We start from the raw sequence: 19,200 nt of genomic DNA, 5'->3' as shown, positions 1-19,200 counted from the left end.
TGATCCCTAAACTACAACTTCATGGTCACTGGGTGTCTTATATTTGGTCTCTGCACGGAACATAAGTGATTGCCTGCTGATGAAATCAACAGATACATATATTAACAAATGCAACGTCTTCGAAAAGTACGTAAACAGTTACCCCGCTTATTGTATACCAACGTTAACATATATCCTGTAGCAGTATTGATTCTGTGATTGCTCGTTGTTTAACACCGCGCTCAGCAATATCCCAGCTATACAGTGTCAGTCTCTAAATAATCGAGTCTGGACCAGGCGACCCAGTGATCAACATCATGAGCATCGACCTACGCAATTTCCCTTAGCAATTGACACGACGGAAACAATAACGTCTACCCCCTCCACTCTCCATCCTCTCTCTCTTATATAAATTATTCCACAATCTATGGACGAACGGTAGTGTATACCAATTCCTATTGTTGTTGAAGGAAAGTATGTAGATGATCACTTAGTCTCAACCACCTGCAGAAGGATGCCTGTGGTTTCAAATGTCACAGTGGCGGATAATGCGCAGCTGAAGTACCACTGTACGGTCTAATCTTCACTGCCTTCGTACGGCTAGGAGCAAATGTACAATCTATCTATAGCCAGTTGAATAACACACTGGCTAGACAGTCAGGTCGAACCATACTGACATAACATCGTATTAAAGTAAATCCAGATATATGACGCAGTCAGTAAACCTGCGGCATAGCAATGACAGAAGCAACCCCGAAAATCTGTCCCTTCCGAAATACCTGCACTAGGGCGGACATAGGTATTGCATGACAATTATCAGAGATAGACAGCAAAAGTATGTGCACTTATCTGCATCTCATCGATATATATTCTCGCACTCCTAACATTTTCACGGGTCAACTAACTAGTGGGGGTGCCTAGCGAAGTATTACTTTGGGTATGATACGATTTCACATTTCACTGTCTTATCATTGGTCAGCGTAGCAGCTTGAGACGTCGCGAAGATCGATCATATAGAAGATTGAGAGATTGTGTTAAGTGAGTTGTATGGGACAGGCGCCACAGTCACTGTGAGCGTGGGTTTACCACAATTATATCAACATCCCGGTCATATGATGGCGGGATACCCTAAATGAGCTTCAAGGTGTGTACTCGTGGGGAATGTTAAACTTGTGAACAGCCAACCAATAAACGTATTACAAACTACCCGTCCACCGTATGTCTCCAAAACGGCGAAAGCATTTTTGTCGAATGCCACGTCAGTCAAAAGGAACCATTAGTCAAAAGAGTTAATACTATACGAGTTATATAAAATGCACATTCATTTAATTTATACAGGTAATGTATATCAGTACAGTGAGATCAGATATCAAGGATGTAAATGTATTGCGTATAGGTCAAGTCTACCAGTATATCGAGATCAAATATCACCAAGCATATACAATAGAGGCACGGAGGTCATATCTACTTGTACAGGGAGTCCGATATCATCATGAATATACAATACAAATATACAGGTCATGCCAATTAGTACATTATATATACGAGTACATACAATATACGTATACAGGTCAGAACACTAAGTACAGATAATTATTACGGAGGATTTACAACAAATAAATATTTCCCCGTCAGCAATATACCAACAAAAAACTAAGACGGGGACAGCAAATATGTGCTCGACACATGTTGATTTACGTGTCTAGATGCAATTGGTAGCGTTGCGGGGAAATATTCGTTTGAGGCAACACTTGTTTTCATAATTCAATGACTTCTTGTGTCTCAGTCATTCCTGGCAAGTCGTTTAGGTGTGATGACAGCTGTTCCATGGTGTGATCGAAGGTACTGGCACAGACCGTCATATCCCCAGACAGCTACGACTTACTGCAAGGAATCATCCAGATTCAATATATCTTGAAACTCCTGGCATAAGTGATGTTCATACTTGCATCCATAGCAGTCATTATGTCTGGAATAGGTCCCGAAACTGCCTTTCAAATCCAGGTATTAGCCTGATGTTAACAAATCGTATTTAGAACAGTCAATGTGTGTATTTGTGTGTGTGAGAGAGGGAGCGAGCAAGAGAGAGACGACAGAGTGTGTGTGTGTGTGAGAGAGAGAGAGGGAGAGACGGTAGAGAGAGAGGGAGAGAGAGCGAGAGAGGTGTCGATGCAACGTGTTCACCTATAATAACTGAGTTCTTATCAAGATGTCACCTTTTCAGCATCAAGACTACCAAGACCCCCCTGCAAGCTAATAGCAGAGACAAAATCAACTGAAGTCCAAAACCAGAGGATGTGTATACCAGATCATACCAGATCCTCTGCAACACACGCACACATCAAATGTTAACATTGAGTATACTTGGTTATATAAAGTTCTTGACATCGGAAATATGCGATAACCCAAAATAGATGTGCCGTCAGCAGCTTCTGTAAAATAGTCATTCTATCTTCGTCAAATGTACATGTTAGTGGGTGGAAAGCCCGATATAATTCAAGTCTTTGACTTTTACCACTTTCGTAGAACGGTAAGCCGCGGGGTATGATGGGTGAGTCTTGGATTCGAACAATGAAGACCAAGGGAGGCAACTCCGCACAAAGCCTCACACGATTTAGCTAATAACTATAATACAAATGTGCCTGTTCACTAACATACCGACAACATGTCTCCAGTGCGCATTCGTAAAGTAAAAGCAGTATGTAACATACTAAGATGGAAATTCCCGATCCTGAGTGATTAATCAGAAGAATGAAATCGTGTAAATAACATCTTATTAAAACCACTGATTTCAAGGCAGCATGAACGTGTATCCACCTACATATATGGCACTGCAAATCTAATTTTCCCACTATTTCTCCACCAACATCCAAAGAGAAGTAGAAATTAATTAAAATCGTAACGCCCAAAGTAATGAACCGGTTGGTACCAACGCAAGCACACACCTGTCCTTTTCTTCAACCTTTCAACAGCATAAAAATCTTAAAGTTATTCCATATCACATTGAATTTGCCTACCAAAATGTAAAAAAAACCATGTTTGTCCGTAACGACAGCTATTCCCTAAGACCATCGCGTCAGTGACAAATACGCTGACCCTATTTTTAAAAAATGCTTAACATGCAAATCTGCCTTAGACAGATACTATGTTCCATACGAATGCTACAAGGAATTCGTTCTACCCAACCAATTTACCATTACCTTCCATTAGGAAATCGTTCTGTTCCTAATAATACGTGACATGTCCCCACTATATGTGGCCATTATAGTTTTGAGGGGCGACTGTGTATTTGTGTTTTTATTGGCAGTATTCGAAACTATATTACTGGAATTTTAACAGTCATAACTGTCAGTTGATTCCAAATTCTTTTCACATTGTCTTGCTTTCCCGAACTGCCTTCCCGTAAATATTAGTTTGTTATAATACTGACTTACCTTTCCGTAAGTATTATATCTAGTGTATTACTTAATTGCCTTCCTGTAAGTATTAGTTTGTTGCAATACTGACGTACCTCCCCGTCAGTATCTGTAGTGGTCAAAGACCAAACAATGTTATCTTAAATCTCATTCCGTTTGTTGTTCTGTTTTGTTTGTAAATACGAATCCGAGTTTCGGATGTGAGTCCGAATTTTGTATATACCAAAAAGGGAGGTAATTAGTTGTCATATTTATTGGGAACACGACCGCATGGTCCCGCATGAAAGTTGGCAGCCAAAGAGTAAAGAACGTCCTGAATATTGGTAAATATGCAATTCATTGCTTTGGACCATGTATAGTGTTGTTATGCTCTATCATTATTTTGGCAAGGCTGTTATTTTTGCTTAGTTTTGTATGGAATTTAATTTGCTTTCGAATTCATTCGCTGCAAGTGCTGCATGCGTTTTCAGTACTCAAGGACAAAGGTTGAATAACCTTCTGGATATTTTAATGCTAAAAGCATAAATTCAGTAAATAATACTATTTACTGTTTTATTTAACTTTCTTTAGGAGTGTCTATGTTCAGAACATATTCATTTAATTTTCAAGCAAGAACTTTGTCTAATTTTCATGCTCAGTAGGACTAGGTTCCCACGTGTACTTGAAGAAATATTTGAAGTTAAAAAAATAGTGTTTATTCATTAAAGTAAAAAAAATAATTGGCATTTCACCGCAGAATTGGTCAACTGTGTGTTAGTACATATTTTGGGAGGGTTTCTTTCGGGGCATTTTGTATACATGCGGAAATTTCTTCCATGGTATAACACCTTGGGTATGGTGCATTGTTGCTATTTTTGGCTATGAATATTCATATTTTAGATTGGAAATATTACTTTGCATTGTATCAACATATTCATGCTGGTGGAGATTAACGACAGCATGCATTTTGTTAGGAATTATTGGAGGCATTTATACTTATGCATTCTATACAATATGGGGTCAGTGGGGTGGCCTTGTGGTTGGAGCGTTCGCTGGTCACGCCATGGACCCAGGTTCGATTTCCCACATGGGCACATTGTGTAGCCTCTTTCTGGTGTCCTACGCCGTGATATTGCTGAAATATTGCTGGAATAACGTTGGAAGCGGCGTAAAACTAAAACTCTCTCACTATTCTATACTCATTCATTATGATTAGATGTTGGATTGATATTAGAATATCATTGGACATTTTGTGATTTGCAGTTGACCTGTATCCTACCTGTACCCATCCTGTATCCTACCTGTATCCAATCTGTACTCAACCTGTACAACCTGTATCAACTGAGTGCATAAATCTGTACACTTGTACCAATGTACCAAGAACAAGAAACAAGATATAATAAAGAATCAGAACTCATAACCTGTTGGTTAGAGTATCATATCTAGTGTATTACTTAACTGCCTCCCCATAAGTACTAGTTTGTTATAATACTGACTTATCTTCCCGTCAGTATTATATCTAGTGTATTACTTAACAGCCTCCCCGTAAGTATTTGTTTGTTCCACAACAACGTATTATAACTTGAAATAACACGCAGTATTCGTCGTTAGTCAAGACCACCGTCTGCGCCCTCTCCACTGGAACATGTATCTAGCTGCTGACGTCACAATGTCAGTCTCATATCTAATCGGACTAAACAAATTGACAGATTGTGAATGGGGTGGGTTGATCATTGATTGGTTCTGTCAGACTTTTAGCCCCGCTATGATACAATGAAGAGTTTACTATACCATCGGTAAAGACATATGGGGAATCTATTATCTGTTATCACTACCCACAGACATTCCATGATTAAGCGTTCTCGACGCGCACTGTAATGCATGTATTCTTGGCAGTGTAACAGTAATTGTGAAAAATATGTCTCGAGGCACTGGCAGATGCTGAACGTGTGTTCAAACGCAGTTATGCCATCTATTGAAAGTACAAAATAGAAATATTTATTTGATCTTGGAATAGTACATTTCAAACGCTTGATCAGGATTTTGTAACAAAATATGTTCTTATATTAACATAATTATATTGTTTTCCCTTCTTAACACAGACCCTGTCTGGCGCGGAGTCAGTATAATGAGTGGGGTATTCGTGCTTCACTGCGGCATGGTATCTCAGTGGGCTAGTACAAGCAGCCGCACATACACACGCATGCACGTCGTCATATGAGCGAAATATTCTCAAGCACGACGTTAAATCCAATCTCACCTCACCTCTCAACACAGATATGGATAGCGTTACATTTCTCAGACAAATGTGTTTCAATCGGAACATCTCATTCTATATTTAATACTTTATCGATGATAAAGATCGAACGTACATGTAGTTCAAATTATTTGGATAGTGTTTCCAAGCACAACACAGGACCGATCGGCGACGCCCCAACTGTAAGTTGAAATGAGTATTGATTGGGGCAGAACACAGATACCACTGCAGACGCACGGTACATGGGCAAATCACGGAAAAGAACAGTACATGGGCGGAATACAGGCCGCACTAATATTACTGGATACGCACAGAATATGCTGGAGACGCTCAGTACATCTGAAAACACACATCCTACTGGAGATGCAGAGTACATGGAAAAACACACATCCTACTGAAGACACATAGTGTATGGGCAGAACTAAAGTCCTGGACAGTCCGTTACATGGGCAGAGCATCGAGCTCTCGGGAGAGTAATACATATTCAGCTGAACGGGTCTGTATTGATATCGGCAACATGAAGTTAGAAACGGATTGGGGAATGTTGATTGGGGATTTGGATGCATTTTCACTTTCGGGATTCGAATCCCGAATCTGAATATTTTTTCACATTCAGGATGTGCAATAATAAGAAAATAATTAAATGCATAATAAGAGTTCGAATACCACATACTGATGGCCAATGCCGAGTGCCGAATGTGCAAAAGGAAAAAACCCGAATGTGAAAAAATTCAGATTGGGGATTCGAATCCCGAATGTGAAAAAAAAAATCAGATTTGGGATTCGAATCCCGAATATGACCAAAAAATTCAGATTCGGGATTCGAATCCCCAATCCCGAATCCGTTTCTAACTTCATGTTGCTATTGATATCACACTGTCGGACACGAACCGTAGAACACTTCCTCTCATATCTTTCTTTTAGAGGAAGCCCCATTGCAATCTACGCAAAAGGAAAATATGTATATACATATGGTATGTTTCGGATAGGTGAAACGTTTGCAATGTTTACTAATCCCTCTACCACGTTATCCCACTACGGTACGGCTTGTGAACCTTGGTGACTGCCACGTGTATATACTATTATGATAGTATTCCATAGGATTGAGCTTTCAAACCAATGTCGATCATTGTCGATCTTGTGGATAATTATATAAGTCTGATCTTATCTTTCTGTGTGACAGATGGAGACTGGGATACTTCAGTGGAGATGAAAGGACCAGGACATGTACAAACAACATTGAATTGCATAGAGTGACCATTAAATATTATGTCTAGTAGATGAACAAAATTATACATCACAAGGGAAGTTGTCCAGTCCGGTCCACCCCAGCCAGTGCTGTTGTTCTTCACATAGATCCGAGTCTGTCGGTTTTGGTTATGGAACAATACAAAATAATAGGACCCAGGTATTTATTCATTGCTTGACAATAGTTCAGTCTGATGCGCATCCCCAACAGGTAAGGCAACCTTGAGAAGACATGAACACAAATAAGGATACTGATTCCTATGCGTGTTAATTATAGGTTCCCTGTCTAAACTAGACTGTCGTTTCTACTGTTAGCTGTGATCATGACCAACCTTACATGAAGTGTCCAGATCCACAGAGTTATCGTGAGATAGCTCCAAAGTGGTCCACCACAGGTAGCCATTTTCAAATGCTGAAACAGACAAAACTACGTTAAACTTGCTTATCATTAATGTATGAATTAGCATCGTTTATTAACAAGAAAGAAACCCACAAAATGGGAATTATATGAATTTGAGGTCGCTAAACGACCACGCAGATTGGTGGAGATAATGTTTAGGATAACTATACGGAACAATAATTGTATAGAACAATTTGAGGATGCAACTTGGTTAGGAGCAAGTGTGTAAAGATTGCTTCGAGACACTACTACCGTGACATCTGTGTTAACTGCCGCACACACATGGCCTTGGTGGAGGCGCTGGGATGCTGTCTACATGGCGCAGACACTCAACTGCAACCTAAGACCTAAGGTTTTATGTGTGGGTGCTATTTCCGTGAAGCAAAGAAAGGAAAACCATTAGTGAGGAGAGTGGGGGTCCATGTTGTTTTGAGGAGGATTTGAAAAGAGTAGGTTTCGTTAACTCAATAAAGGAAATTAATGCTTTTCCAATAGCAGTAAGTATTCTGTCTAGGTATATATTGTAGGTCGTTGTTAACGTGAATGGTGTATTAATCTCAACAACGAACATAACATCAAGAAATAGCTTTTCAGTAACGAACATACCCATTGAAACAAAACCAAAAACCGAAAGAATTACTTGATATTCATTGTGATATATTAAGGATATTCATGTAAAAAGACGTCCGTTTACGAACATAACAGTCTGTGTTTTGGAAATTGAAACCTTAAACAAACACATATGAGTACGCGCGCGCACACACAATCACAAACACACGCACACTCATACAAATAACCTAAGCTAATGTTGTTGGGTTCCAGAGACAAAATTTGAATGTTTTCGTTTAGGGCAGTGGATGCATCCGGTATTTTCATCAAACTTAAAAACTATTGCCTTGGCCTAGAACACTGAAAAGTAATACATTCTTTCTCGAAATCATCCTATACATTTTCTTGTGCAAACGGTGCGTCATGATCATGAAATATCCTGGGTCTCTGCTGCCTATTCCGTTAGTCATTGGTCCAAATCGCCTCGAGCATAATGCTTCATCCGTCAACACTTTTACTGTGGTGTTCGGTTTCACCAGATTAGTTTGCGTCTGAACATGTTCCATCGTTGGCATTCTGTCCTGTTTACTACGCAGAGCAACGTAAGGTCCATCACAGTGTTCAATGATGCAAATATGATGCCATGTTTTAATGAAGATTGACAGCATCATATGCTTTTGATAAAAAAATCATGTTACCTATCAAATAGAAGGAGCGAATAATATTCTTCAAACACTGAAGCACTATTTACCAGACAGTGGAAATAATAATGAGTCATTTACATAGTGACAATTATAATCTGAACGCGGACATGTCTCCTGTTACATCAATACTCCGAACGGGATGTGTCTGTTCTGGATCTATTAAAACAAATAATCAAAAGCTTTGAAATCTTATGCAAGGTAAGAAAGTAAAAACGTGCACCAGACATTCAGCTTAAAATGGAAAAAAAACAAGTTATCAAATGATCGCACATCACTGTCATCATTGTGATGTGCATGAAGAGCTGGTGTTGACTTCATTGCGTCAAATACCTCGTATTACGAAGACAGTGATAGGCAGTCATACACGATGTAGTCTTTGATGAAGTTCCAGAAAAGGTAGACTTAATTGTGAAATCGACGAGTCGAATATGAATAATGTGACTCAATAAGATTATGTAACATATATCTGTCAGTGGCTGAAACCTGCCCTATGAAATCTGATGTGAAAAAAACAACATTTACTTAGTGAAGATGAATTCAACAAATTACGCAAGGGCTAAAAGGTTACAATTAAATGCCGAGGTTACGATGAAAGCTGATTAGTAAGGGAGCGTCTCTCGCAATGTGAATGTGTGGAAAAGCTTTTAACCATATAAATATTCATATCCCAAGAGAGTTTGAAGATCGTAGTAGTGATACTGAGGTGCGGGTGAGATTCTACATGTGACGTACATCAGAGAGAATTTGCCTCCGTAAATGCTGCTAATGACCTTGACGTACTGTATTTCATTCCATGATTTATCTAATTTCCCGACCTCGTGAACACAGGGATTACATGATGTTGACTCGCCTAAAGGAACGGCTACAGTGCAATAGTCATTGTTAACTCTAATCTCCCACTCTGAATCCTACATCGTGTGAAATGTAAATACCTCATTATGTATGCAATATATGATCATGTATCATTGTATAAATATTGTTATAAGCTTCTAAGCATTCAGCTTATGAAGATGTAGCTTACTGCTTCTCCAACCTGAAGAAGAATATAAAGTTTACTTAGTAATAGTATGGTATATTACTGACTTACCTTGCCGTCTCTATAATGGCTGTTATACTGCTGTCTTACCTTCCTGCCAGTAACAGTCTGGTATATTACTGACTTACCTTGCCGTCTCTATAATGGCTGCCATATTGCTGTCTTACCTTCCTGCCAGTAATAGTCTGGTATATTACTGACTTACCTTGCCGTCTCTATAATGGCTGCCATATTGCTGTCTTCCTGCCAGTAATAGTATGGTATATTACCTTCCTTGCCAGTAATAGTATGTATGGTATATTACTGACTTACCTTGCCGTCTCTATAATGGCTGCCATACTGCTGTCTTACCTTCCCGCCAGTAATAGTCTTGGGTTCTTCCTATTGTTAGAATATTGCTTCCTGCCGTCTCTATAATCACTCACCATATTGCTGTCTAGCAGATTCCTTAACACTTCCGGCCTGTCAGTATTAGTCTGGCATATTACTGACTTATGTTCTCGTCTCTATAATGGCTGACATACTGCTGTCTTACCTTCCTGCCAGTAATAGTCTTGGGTTTCACAGGTCTCTACATTAACACTTGGGATTTTGTCAATGTTAAAGGTTGCGATAAAAGCTGATTGGTAAAGGGCAGCGTCTCCCAATGTGAATGTGTGGAAACACGATTCCGGCTTTTAAATATTCATATCCATTAGCTTGAAGATCGTTGTAGTGAACAGAGGTACGGATGAGATTCTACATGTTATGTACATCAGTGAGCATTTGCCTGCTGATTCCCTTGACGTACTTACCATGATTTATCTACTTTCTCTACCTCGTGAACACAGGGATTACGTGATGAAGACTAGCCTTAAAGAGAGGCTAAAGTGTGATGGTTACTGTTTCATCAAAACTCCCACTTTTAATCTTACATTGTGTGACGTGTAAATATATCATTATGTGTACAATATAGCATTATGTATCATGATTATATATATGACATGGAGCTTCCTAAGCATCTAGCTTACGGAGATTTTATCCTTAAATATTCTCGTATTTTCCTGTTCCTCCACTTCAATATGCCTTTTAAAGGTTACTCTGAATACATAACGTGCACTATTGGCCACGTTCCATGAAGCGAGTGGAGGCTGGGTAGCTTGGGTGTTAAAGCGTTCGTTTATCACGACAAAGGGACGGGTTCTATTCACCACAATGAGTGAAACCAATTTCTGGTGTTCCCCACCATACTATTGTGTATATACTGCTAATATTGCACACACTACAGAGGGATATTATCGCTGAATTCGTCACTTTAACATAGGCTTCGGTTGTCGCAGCGCTACGATCGCTTTGTGCAACGGTGTCTTAATGAGCGAAATCTGTGTTGCTATTTCCTGACATTGAGGCGGAAGATAAGTCATAATACTGACGGAAAGGAAAGCCAGTAATATACCATCCAAAGTACTGACGGCATGATAAGTCAGCAATATACAAGCCATTATAAAGACGGGAAGGTAAGTCAGTAATATATCCCAAAGCGAGCTGATCTATCTATCGTGCGCGATCGGAGTGCACAAGCAGTTTAATCGGTAGGGCGGATGCCCAGTCGCTGGCGTGAGAAGTTTTATTGACAATGGAAATCCAGAAGTTAAGTTATATAAAAACAAACAGACATCAATGTTATGTACCCGAGATCGTTAATATCGCTTCAGATGCAAAATCAATTGCCTGTGTAACAACAAATACGAGCGAAATTTCAGTAGACCAGTCACTTTAGACCAGGGGCTGATGTACCTTTTAAGAAGTTCTGGAGAAGAAATAGTTCCCTCTTTGAAAGGCTGTATCTCAGTTGTTCTTGGGTCCACGGTCAAAACAATTAGTGTTCTGGAATCACCAAGACTTCATCTATCATACTGGCACTTTTGTGCAGAATTTGCACAACGGTTACTGGACATCAGTTATGGGAAGTTTGGATTGTCTAGAGCTGATGGTTCGAGCTCAGCACATTTTGAGAGCAAACTACTCAGAAAACTGCTGAAAAACATGGCCAAAAACTGAAAACAAAAATAACTGCCAAACGGTACATTTTAGTGACTTGACCCGTCCAGGCAAAATGTTGGGAATTCAATTGTGCATCTGTACAAGAGATTTGGAAGTGTTGGAACAATTAGTTCTTGAGATATTTGCTGTCAAACTTTGAAATTTTGGAATTAATTTTGAATTATCTCCCCTTTGCTATTGGGCCTAGAGCCTAGAGATTTTTAAGGGGAATATCTTCACCTCGGTGGGCATCTGTCTGATTTTTGTAAGCGATTCGGAGCATTGGTTTAGGAGGTATGCCTAGAGGTAAGGAGACCTAAAAATACGGTTTTCCCTTACACCGTGGAAGACCCCTGACACCGGGCTAGCAGACTGATACTGACAATAAAGTAAGTCAGTTATAAACTGAAGTGTAATGAGGGGTCAGGCAAGTAGTACACAGCCACACACGTTTTGCCTACGTGGGACACGGAACTTTTTGTGGTGACGATCTAACGCTTTAACCTGCAAGTTATCCAGGCTTTACACGCTTTGTGTAACGTAGCCAGGAGTACACGTATATGTATTCAGAATAAACCTTTATAAACTTCTTGAGGTTGGAGAAGCAGGAAGCGAAATGTTTATATGCCGAATGCTTAGTGCGCACTGTATATGCACTGATACATAATGATATATTTTATACAATCATAATAATGTACTTACACTTCTCGAGAAAAGATCTCGAGAAAAAATGTATTTACTTTACAATGTTCATGGCCAAGGCAATAGTTTATTTAGGGTTGATAAAAACATGGGATGCATCCACTGCCCTAAACGAAAGCATTTAAAGTTGGTGTCTCGAACCAAACAACATTAGTTTAGTTTATTTGTATGAGTGTGCATGTGTTTGTGATTGTGTGTCTGCGCGCGTACTCATATGTGTTTGTTTAAGGTTTAAATTTCCAATACACAGACTGTTATGCTCGTAAACGCACGTCTTTTGACATGAATATATTACAATGAATCTCTTTCCGTATATTGTTTTAATGAGTATGGCGGTTACAGAAAAGCTATTTCTTGATGTTAAGTTCGTTGTTGAGATTAATACACCATTCACGTTAACACCGACCTAAACCCGCTTCACGGAAATAGCACACACACACACACATAGACCCAGTCTTGGGTCGCAATTGAGTGTCTGCGCCATGTAGACAGGATCCCAGCGCCTCCACCAAGGCCAGGTATGTGTGGCAGTAAAATCAGAGATCTTGGTAGTTGCGTCCCGAAGCCATCTTTACTCTTGCTTAAAAACAAGTTCAATCATCAAATTGTTCTATATTCATCCTAAACGTTATTTTCACCAATCTGCCTGGGCGTTTTGCGACCTCAAATTCAATTATTCCTTTCAAAATGGCTACCTTTGGTCCACCTCTTTGGAGCTATCTCACGATAACACTGTGGATCTGGACACTTTATGTAAGGTTGGTCATGATCACAGCTAACAGTAGAAACGACAGTCTAGTTTAGACAGGGAACCTATAATTAACACGCATAGGAATCAGTATCCTTATTTGTGTTCATGTCTTCTCAAGGTTACGTTACCTGTTGAGGATGCACATCAGACTGAACTATTGTCAAGCATTTCAATGTACCCCGCTGTCAATGGCAACTCATTTGGTACTTCGTTGTAGTAATTCTTTATCTCGAATTACATTGAATCACGTATGATGTACGGAAATTACCGATGTTTTGCGAATGGAAGGGAGATAACTCTAAATCTGTTTTTCTTGTCAGCAAAATTTTGCGATGGATACAAAAATATTTGTACCTATGCTCCAAACAACTCAAAATTAACATTAAGGTGTTCGGTAAGATAAATACGTTGTTCACTGGTCCCTCGGGGCCCATGGGTTGATGTACCCTCCATGTTTGTTAATGTTCGGAACATAAACAAATATCGAGGGTACATCAACCCATGCCCCCCTCTTGACCAGTGAATAACTTACAATCTTCACATAAGAATATATTTTGTAACAAAATCCTGATCAAGCGTTTGAAATGTACTATTCCAAGATCAAATAAATATTTTTCTTTTGTACTTTCAATAGATGGCATAACTGCGTTTGAACACACGTTCAGCATCTGGCAGTGCCTCGAGACATATTTTTCACAATTACTGTTACACGGCGAAGAAAACATGCATTACAGTGCGCGTCGAGAACGCTTAATCATGGAATATCTGTGGGTAGTGATACGTTCTTACAACGTGTAATTAATAAACAGATAATAGATTCCCCATATATGTCTTTACCGATGGTAAAGTAATCAATTCTAATAAACTCATTGATGTATCATAGCGGGGCTAAACCAATCAATGATCAACCCCATTCACAATCTGTCAATTTGTTTAGTCCGATTAGATACGGGACTGGCATTGTCACGTCAGCAGCTAGATACATGTTCCAGTGGAGAGGACGCAGACGGTGGTCTTAACTAACGAAGAATACTACGTGTTATTTCAAGTTAATCTCTATGTTATGGTTACCATGTCGTGTTTGTGTTCCATTTGACGAGTTGACTTGCCTTTCCGTGTGTTAATTGACGCCCACACTTGTCTGATCATACGGAAAGGTAAGTGAGTATTATAACAAACTAATACTTACGGGAAGGCAGTTACGTAATACACTAGATATAATACTGACGGGAAGGTAAGTCAGTAATATACTAGCCGCAATACTGTCGTGAAGGTAATTCTGCATTAGACAACCAAACGAACTGACGGGAATATAATTCAGTAATACACTAAACATAAAACAAACGGGAAAGCAAGACAATGTCAACAGAATTTGGAATCAACTGACAGCTATTACTGTTAGACTTCCAGTAATATAGTAATTTACACTGACAGTAAAAAAGCAAGTTCACTGTCGCCCCTCAGAAATATAATGGTCACATATGTGGCATATTAAATCCTTATTAGGAACAAAAAGATTTACACATGGAACGTAATAGCAAATGGGTTTGGTAGAACGGAGGCAGCACTCGTATGCAACATACTGTCTGCCTGCGTCAGATTTGCCTTTTAAGCATTTTTAGGGTCAGCGTATTTGTAACTGACGCAGTAACCACGGGCAATCGCTGTTATTATGGACAAACATGTTTTCTGTACATTTTGGGATGCAAACTTAGAGTGATATGGAATAACTTTGAGTCCTTAATGATGTAGATGAAATTCAAAGGTTTGAAAGAAAAGAGACAGCTGTGTGCTCGCATTGGTGTCAACCGGTTCGTTACTTTTGGCGTTACGTTTATAAATAGTTGGTTTTTCTCATTAGTTGTTGGAGGGGAAGTAGTCGAAAAATTAGATTTGTTGCAGTGTCATATATGAAGGTGGATACACTTTTATGCTGCCTTCAAATCATCTGCGTTAATAAGATGTTATTTACACGATTTCATACTTCTGATTAACCACTCAGAATCGCGAATTTCCCTCTTAGTATGTTGAACACAAGAAAGTGGAAATATCTTGTTTTTTGCTTTAGGAATGCGCGGTGGAAGCCTGCTGTCGGTATGTTAACGAAGAGGTATTACAGTTGGCTAAATCGTCTGAGGCGCTGTGCTGAGCTTGTCCCTTAGGTCTTCATTGTTCGAATCCAAGATTCACCACTCATACCCTGGGCTGGATAAATATCAAGGACCTGAATATGTCGGGTTTTCCTCCCACTAACATGTACATTTGACGACGATAGAATGACTACTGCACAGAGGTTGCTGACGGCACACCGATTACTTACTTACCTGAATATGTCGGGTTTTCCTCCCACTAACATGTACATTTGACGACGATAGAATGACTACTGCACAGAGGTTGCTGACGACACACCGATTACTTACTTAACAGTTTCGGTTATCGACTATTTCTTGTCAAGAGCTTTTTATCACCAACTATACTGAATGTTAACATTTCATGTCGACACACTATGTTATGGGAAAATCTAAAAAATTGAACTGCATTTAGAAGTGGTACACATATGGGAGAAAATATATAGATGGTAACTTCTATATTTGGAGGAACACGTAGTTTCGGAGTATATGCTTACTTCTTCATCAGATGAATGAAAAAAACTAGGACACTCATAGCTATATAAGTACATGTGTAACACCACAGTGATAAGACAACAACAAGGGAATCTAATAGTGAATTGGCGTTAATTGGTTATGGCAATGGACAAGTAGATGCCATGGATTAACCCAGGCATCAATGATGAGATAATGGCGACACCTAACAACGGAAGCCAGTTGTTAATGTAGATAGGTAATGACAGTTAACAAATAGAAGCCAGGAATTAATCCAGGCATAAACAGTCATGTAGGTGATATATAAGCACGATGACATGTAAACAAGCAATGATAATGAACTTAATAAGTCCCTAGCGCCAGGCAGGCACATTCCCTGGTCACGGTTGGATGTCACGGTCTTGGTTCTAGTTGATGTAACTGGAAATATCGGATTTTAGGTCGTATTTTGTTGACAGACGTCAGGTGTTCTTTGAGTATGGTGCTGAGGCGTCTGAGGGTCTCACAGATGCAATAGTCGGCACTGATGCAGAGGATCTGGTGTACGGTCATACCCCACTTTGCCGGACAGCTGATGTGATGATAACGGATTAAGAGTAACGGTCCGCTAGTTTGCTGGCTATAGTCTGTTTTCAGTGGGTAGTTGTCACCCATAGTCTCATTTGGGGGACATGGGCGTTTGGCAGAGTTCGAACTCAATAATTACAAGGCACCAATTTGTTTTGGGTGAACTCGATTTCTAGTAACTAATTTGAGTGAACTCGAACGAATTATATCAGCTAAATTGAGTGAAACTTATTCAATGATTATTTCTGCCATTGTGCCTGTATATAAAGAATGTAGACATGGTTCCCTCATTGCAAAATTCAGTTCATTCTAAATTCTAGGGGATCTTGTCTCAGACCTAGTTGGTGTCCCTGTGTTGGAATAATTATTATTTATTTATATTTATGAACAAAATTATTTATGTATATTTATGGAAAAATATTTATGCATATTTATTTATATGTCTTCAGTTACCATTTTCTCATTTTCTGAAAATGTACGAAATGTGTATTTATTAATTTTATCATGACGAGAAAATACACAAAAATGTTGAATTGATGAAATGAAAACATCGAGATGAAGTTATGGTGTGTACATATAGCCGAAAAAGACTATAAGTTAATCCCCTATTGTTTAAGGATTATCGCGCATCAATGAATTTTTATCTAGAACAAAATCGTCCGGCAAAACGGGAACCCCCCCTGGTGTACATATCCTCTGGTGTGGGGGTAGGGGAGCGTCTCTTGGTAGCCTTGCACATCTCTCTCTCTCTCTCTCTCTCTCTCTCTCTCTCTCTCTCTCTCTCTCTCTCTCTCTCTCTCTCTCTCTCTCTCTCTCTCTCTCTCTCTCTCTCTCTCTCTCTCTCTCTCTCTCTCTCTCTCTCTCTCTCTCTCTCTCTCTCTCACACACACACACACAATGACTGTTCTAAATACGCTTTGTTATTCCAGACATTATGACGGTAGAAGGGACTTGCCAGGAGTGGCTGAGACACAAGAAGTCATTGAACTATGAAGAAACTGTTGCATCAAACAAATATTCCCCTACCGATTGTATGTGGAGATGTGCAGCATGTGTCGAGCACATATCTGCTGTCGCCAGTCTCAGTTTTGCTGGTATATTTCTAACGGTGAAATATTTATTTGCTGTAAATCCTCTGTAGTAATTATCTGTACTTAGTTTTCTGACCTGTATGCGTATATTATATGTACTCGTTTATATAATGTATATATGTATTGTATATTCATCATGACATCGGATCTCACTGTACTGGTAGACCTAACCTGTATAAAATTAAATGTATATCCTTTTTATATAACTCGTACGACATTAACTCTTTTGACTTCTTGTCCCTTTTCACTGACGTTGCATTCGACAAGGGGCGGCGGTGTAGTCTAGTGGTTAAAGCGTTGGCTCGTCACGCCGAAGACCCGGGTTCGATTCCCCACATGGGCACAATGTGTGAAGCCCATTTCTGGTGTCCCCCGCCGTGATATTGCTGGAATATTGCTAAAAGCGGCATTTAGGGTATCCCGCCATCATATGACCGGCATGTTGATATACTTGTGGTAGAGCCACGCTCACACTGACTATGGCGCCTGTCCCATACAACTCATTTAACACAATCTCTCAATCTTCTACATGATCGATCTTTGCGACCTCTCAAGCTGCTACGCTGACCAATGATAAGACACTGAAATGTGAAATCGTATCATACCCAAATGTAGACTTCGCTAGGCACCCCCACTAGTTAGTTGACCCGTGAAAATGTTAGGAGTGCGAGAATATATATCGATGAGATGCGGATAAGTGCACATACTTTTGCTGACTACCTCTGATAATTGTCATGCAATATCTATATCCGCTCTAGTGCAGGTATTTCGGAATTGACACATTTTCGGGGTTGCTTCTGTCTTTGCTGTGCCGCAGGTTTACTGACTGCGTCATATATCTGGATTTACTTTAATACGATGTTATGTCAGTATGGTTCGACCTGACTGTCTAGCCAGTGTGTTATGCAACTGGCTATAGATAGATTGTACATTTGCTCCTAGCCGTACGAAGGCAGTGAAGATTAGACCGTACAGTGGTACTTCAGCTGCGCATTATCCGCCACTGTGACATTTGAAACCACAAGCATCCTTCTGCAGGTGGTTGAGGCTAAGTGATCATCTACATACCTTCCTTCAACAACAATAGGAATTGGGTTTATAATATCACTCGTCCATATATTTTGTAAGAATTTATATATGAGAGAGAGGAGGGGGGGGGGCGTTATTGTTTGATATCGATGCTCGCGATGTTGGTCACTGGATCGCCTGGTCCAGACTCGCATATTTAGAGACTGCCAGCATATCGCTGGAACATTGCTGAGCGCGGTGTTAGACAACGAACAATCACAGAATCAATACTGCTTCGGTATATATGTTAACGGTGGTATACAATAAGCGGGGTTACTGTTTATCTACTTTTCGAAGACGTTGCATTGGTAATACATGTATCTGTTAATTCTATCAGCTGGCAATTACCGTGCGGAGACCAAATATAAGTTCCTACCATCTCATCCTTCCCTTTGTGAGCCCTTATTGGCCAGGTCAACGAATAGCTGAGGATCTAGCAAGAAGTCAACTGGTGACATCTGGCAACCGCCAATTGAGTTCCTACCAGCGGTCGATCACTTAGTGAACACTTAATGGCCAATGTTCAACGGATCAGAGTCCATCTCGTGACCATCGGCAATCATCCATCGACCACCTTGACGGTGCACCTTGCCAGTGTGTTAATAATATTACATGGGCAGGTTAATTACATGTCGTGTGTCATCCGCTCTATCGCCAATGTAAAAATCTATGTTGGATTTAAACACAAAGTGATCCAAACAAAACCCTTTTCACGCCGTGTCATATTTATACCGCTGTCCTTTACCATTACGATTCCGTTACACCAAATGAACATCCCCATCTTTTTAAGTATACACTGTGTTGAACACTTATAGAGGAGACGAAACT

The 19,200-nt window shown here is 39.8% G+C and overlaps 1 long non-coding RNA gene across 1 annotated transcript; it reads left to right on the top strand.

Annotated features, from left to right (window-relative positions):
* The first annotated feature begins 3,669 nt into the window (after positions 1-3,669).
* On the top strand, positions 3,670-4,794 carry LOC124258610. The gene is made up of 2 exons (XR_006893626.1): positions 3,670-3,718; positions 4,638-4,794. It is a non-coding gene; the product is annotated as an uncharacterized LOC124258610 (long non-coding RNA).
* Positions 4,795-19,200: the final 14,406 nt, after the last annotated feature.

This window comes from Haliotis rubra, unplaced genomic scaffold (genome assembly GCF_003918875.1).
Source record: "Haliotis rubra isolate DU_JTF1 unplaced genomic scaffold, ASM391887v1 Scf7, whole genome shotgun sequence".
In the NCBI taxonomy this organism is placed as follows: domain Eukaryota; kingdom Metazoa; phylum Mollusca; class Gastropoda; order Lepetellida; family Haliotidae; genus Haliotis; species Haliotis rubra.
The sequence above is the reverse complement of the archived record's forward strand: the minus strand, read 5'-3'. Positions and strand labels throughout refer to the sequence as shown.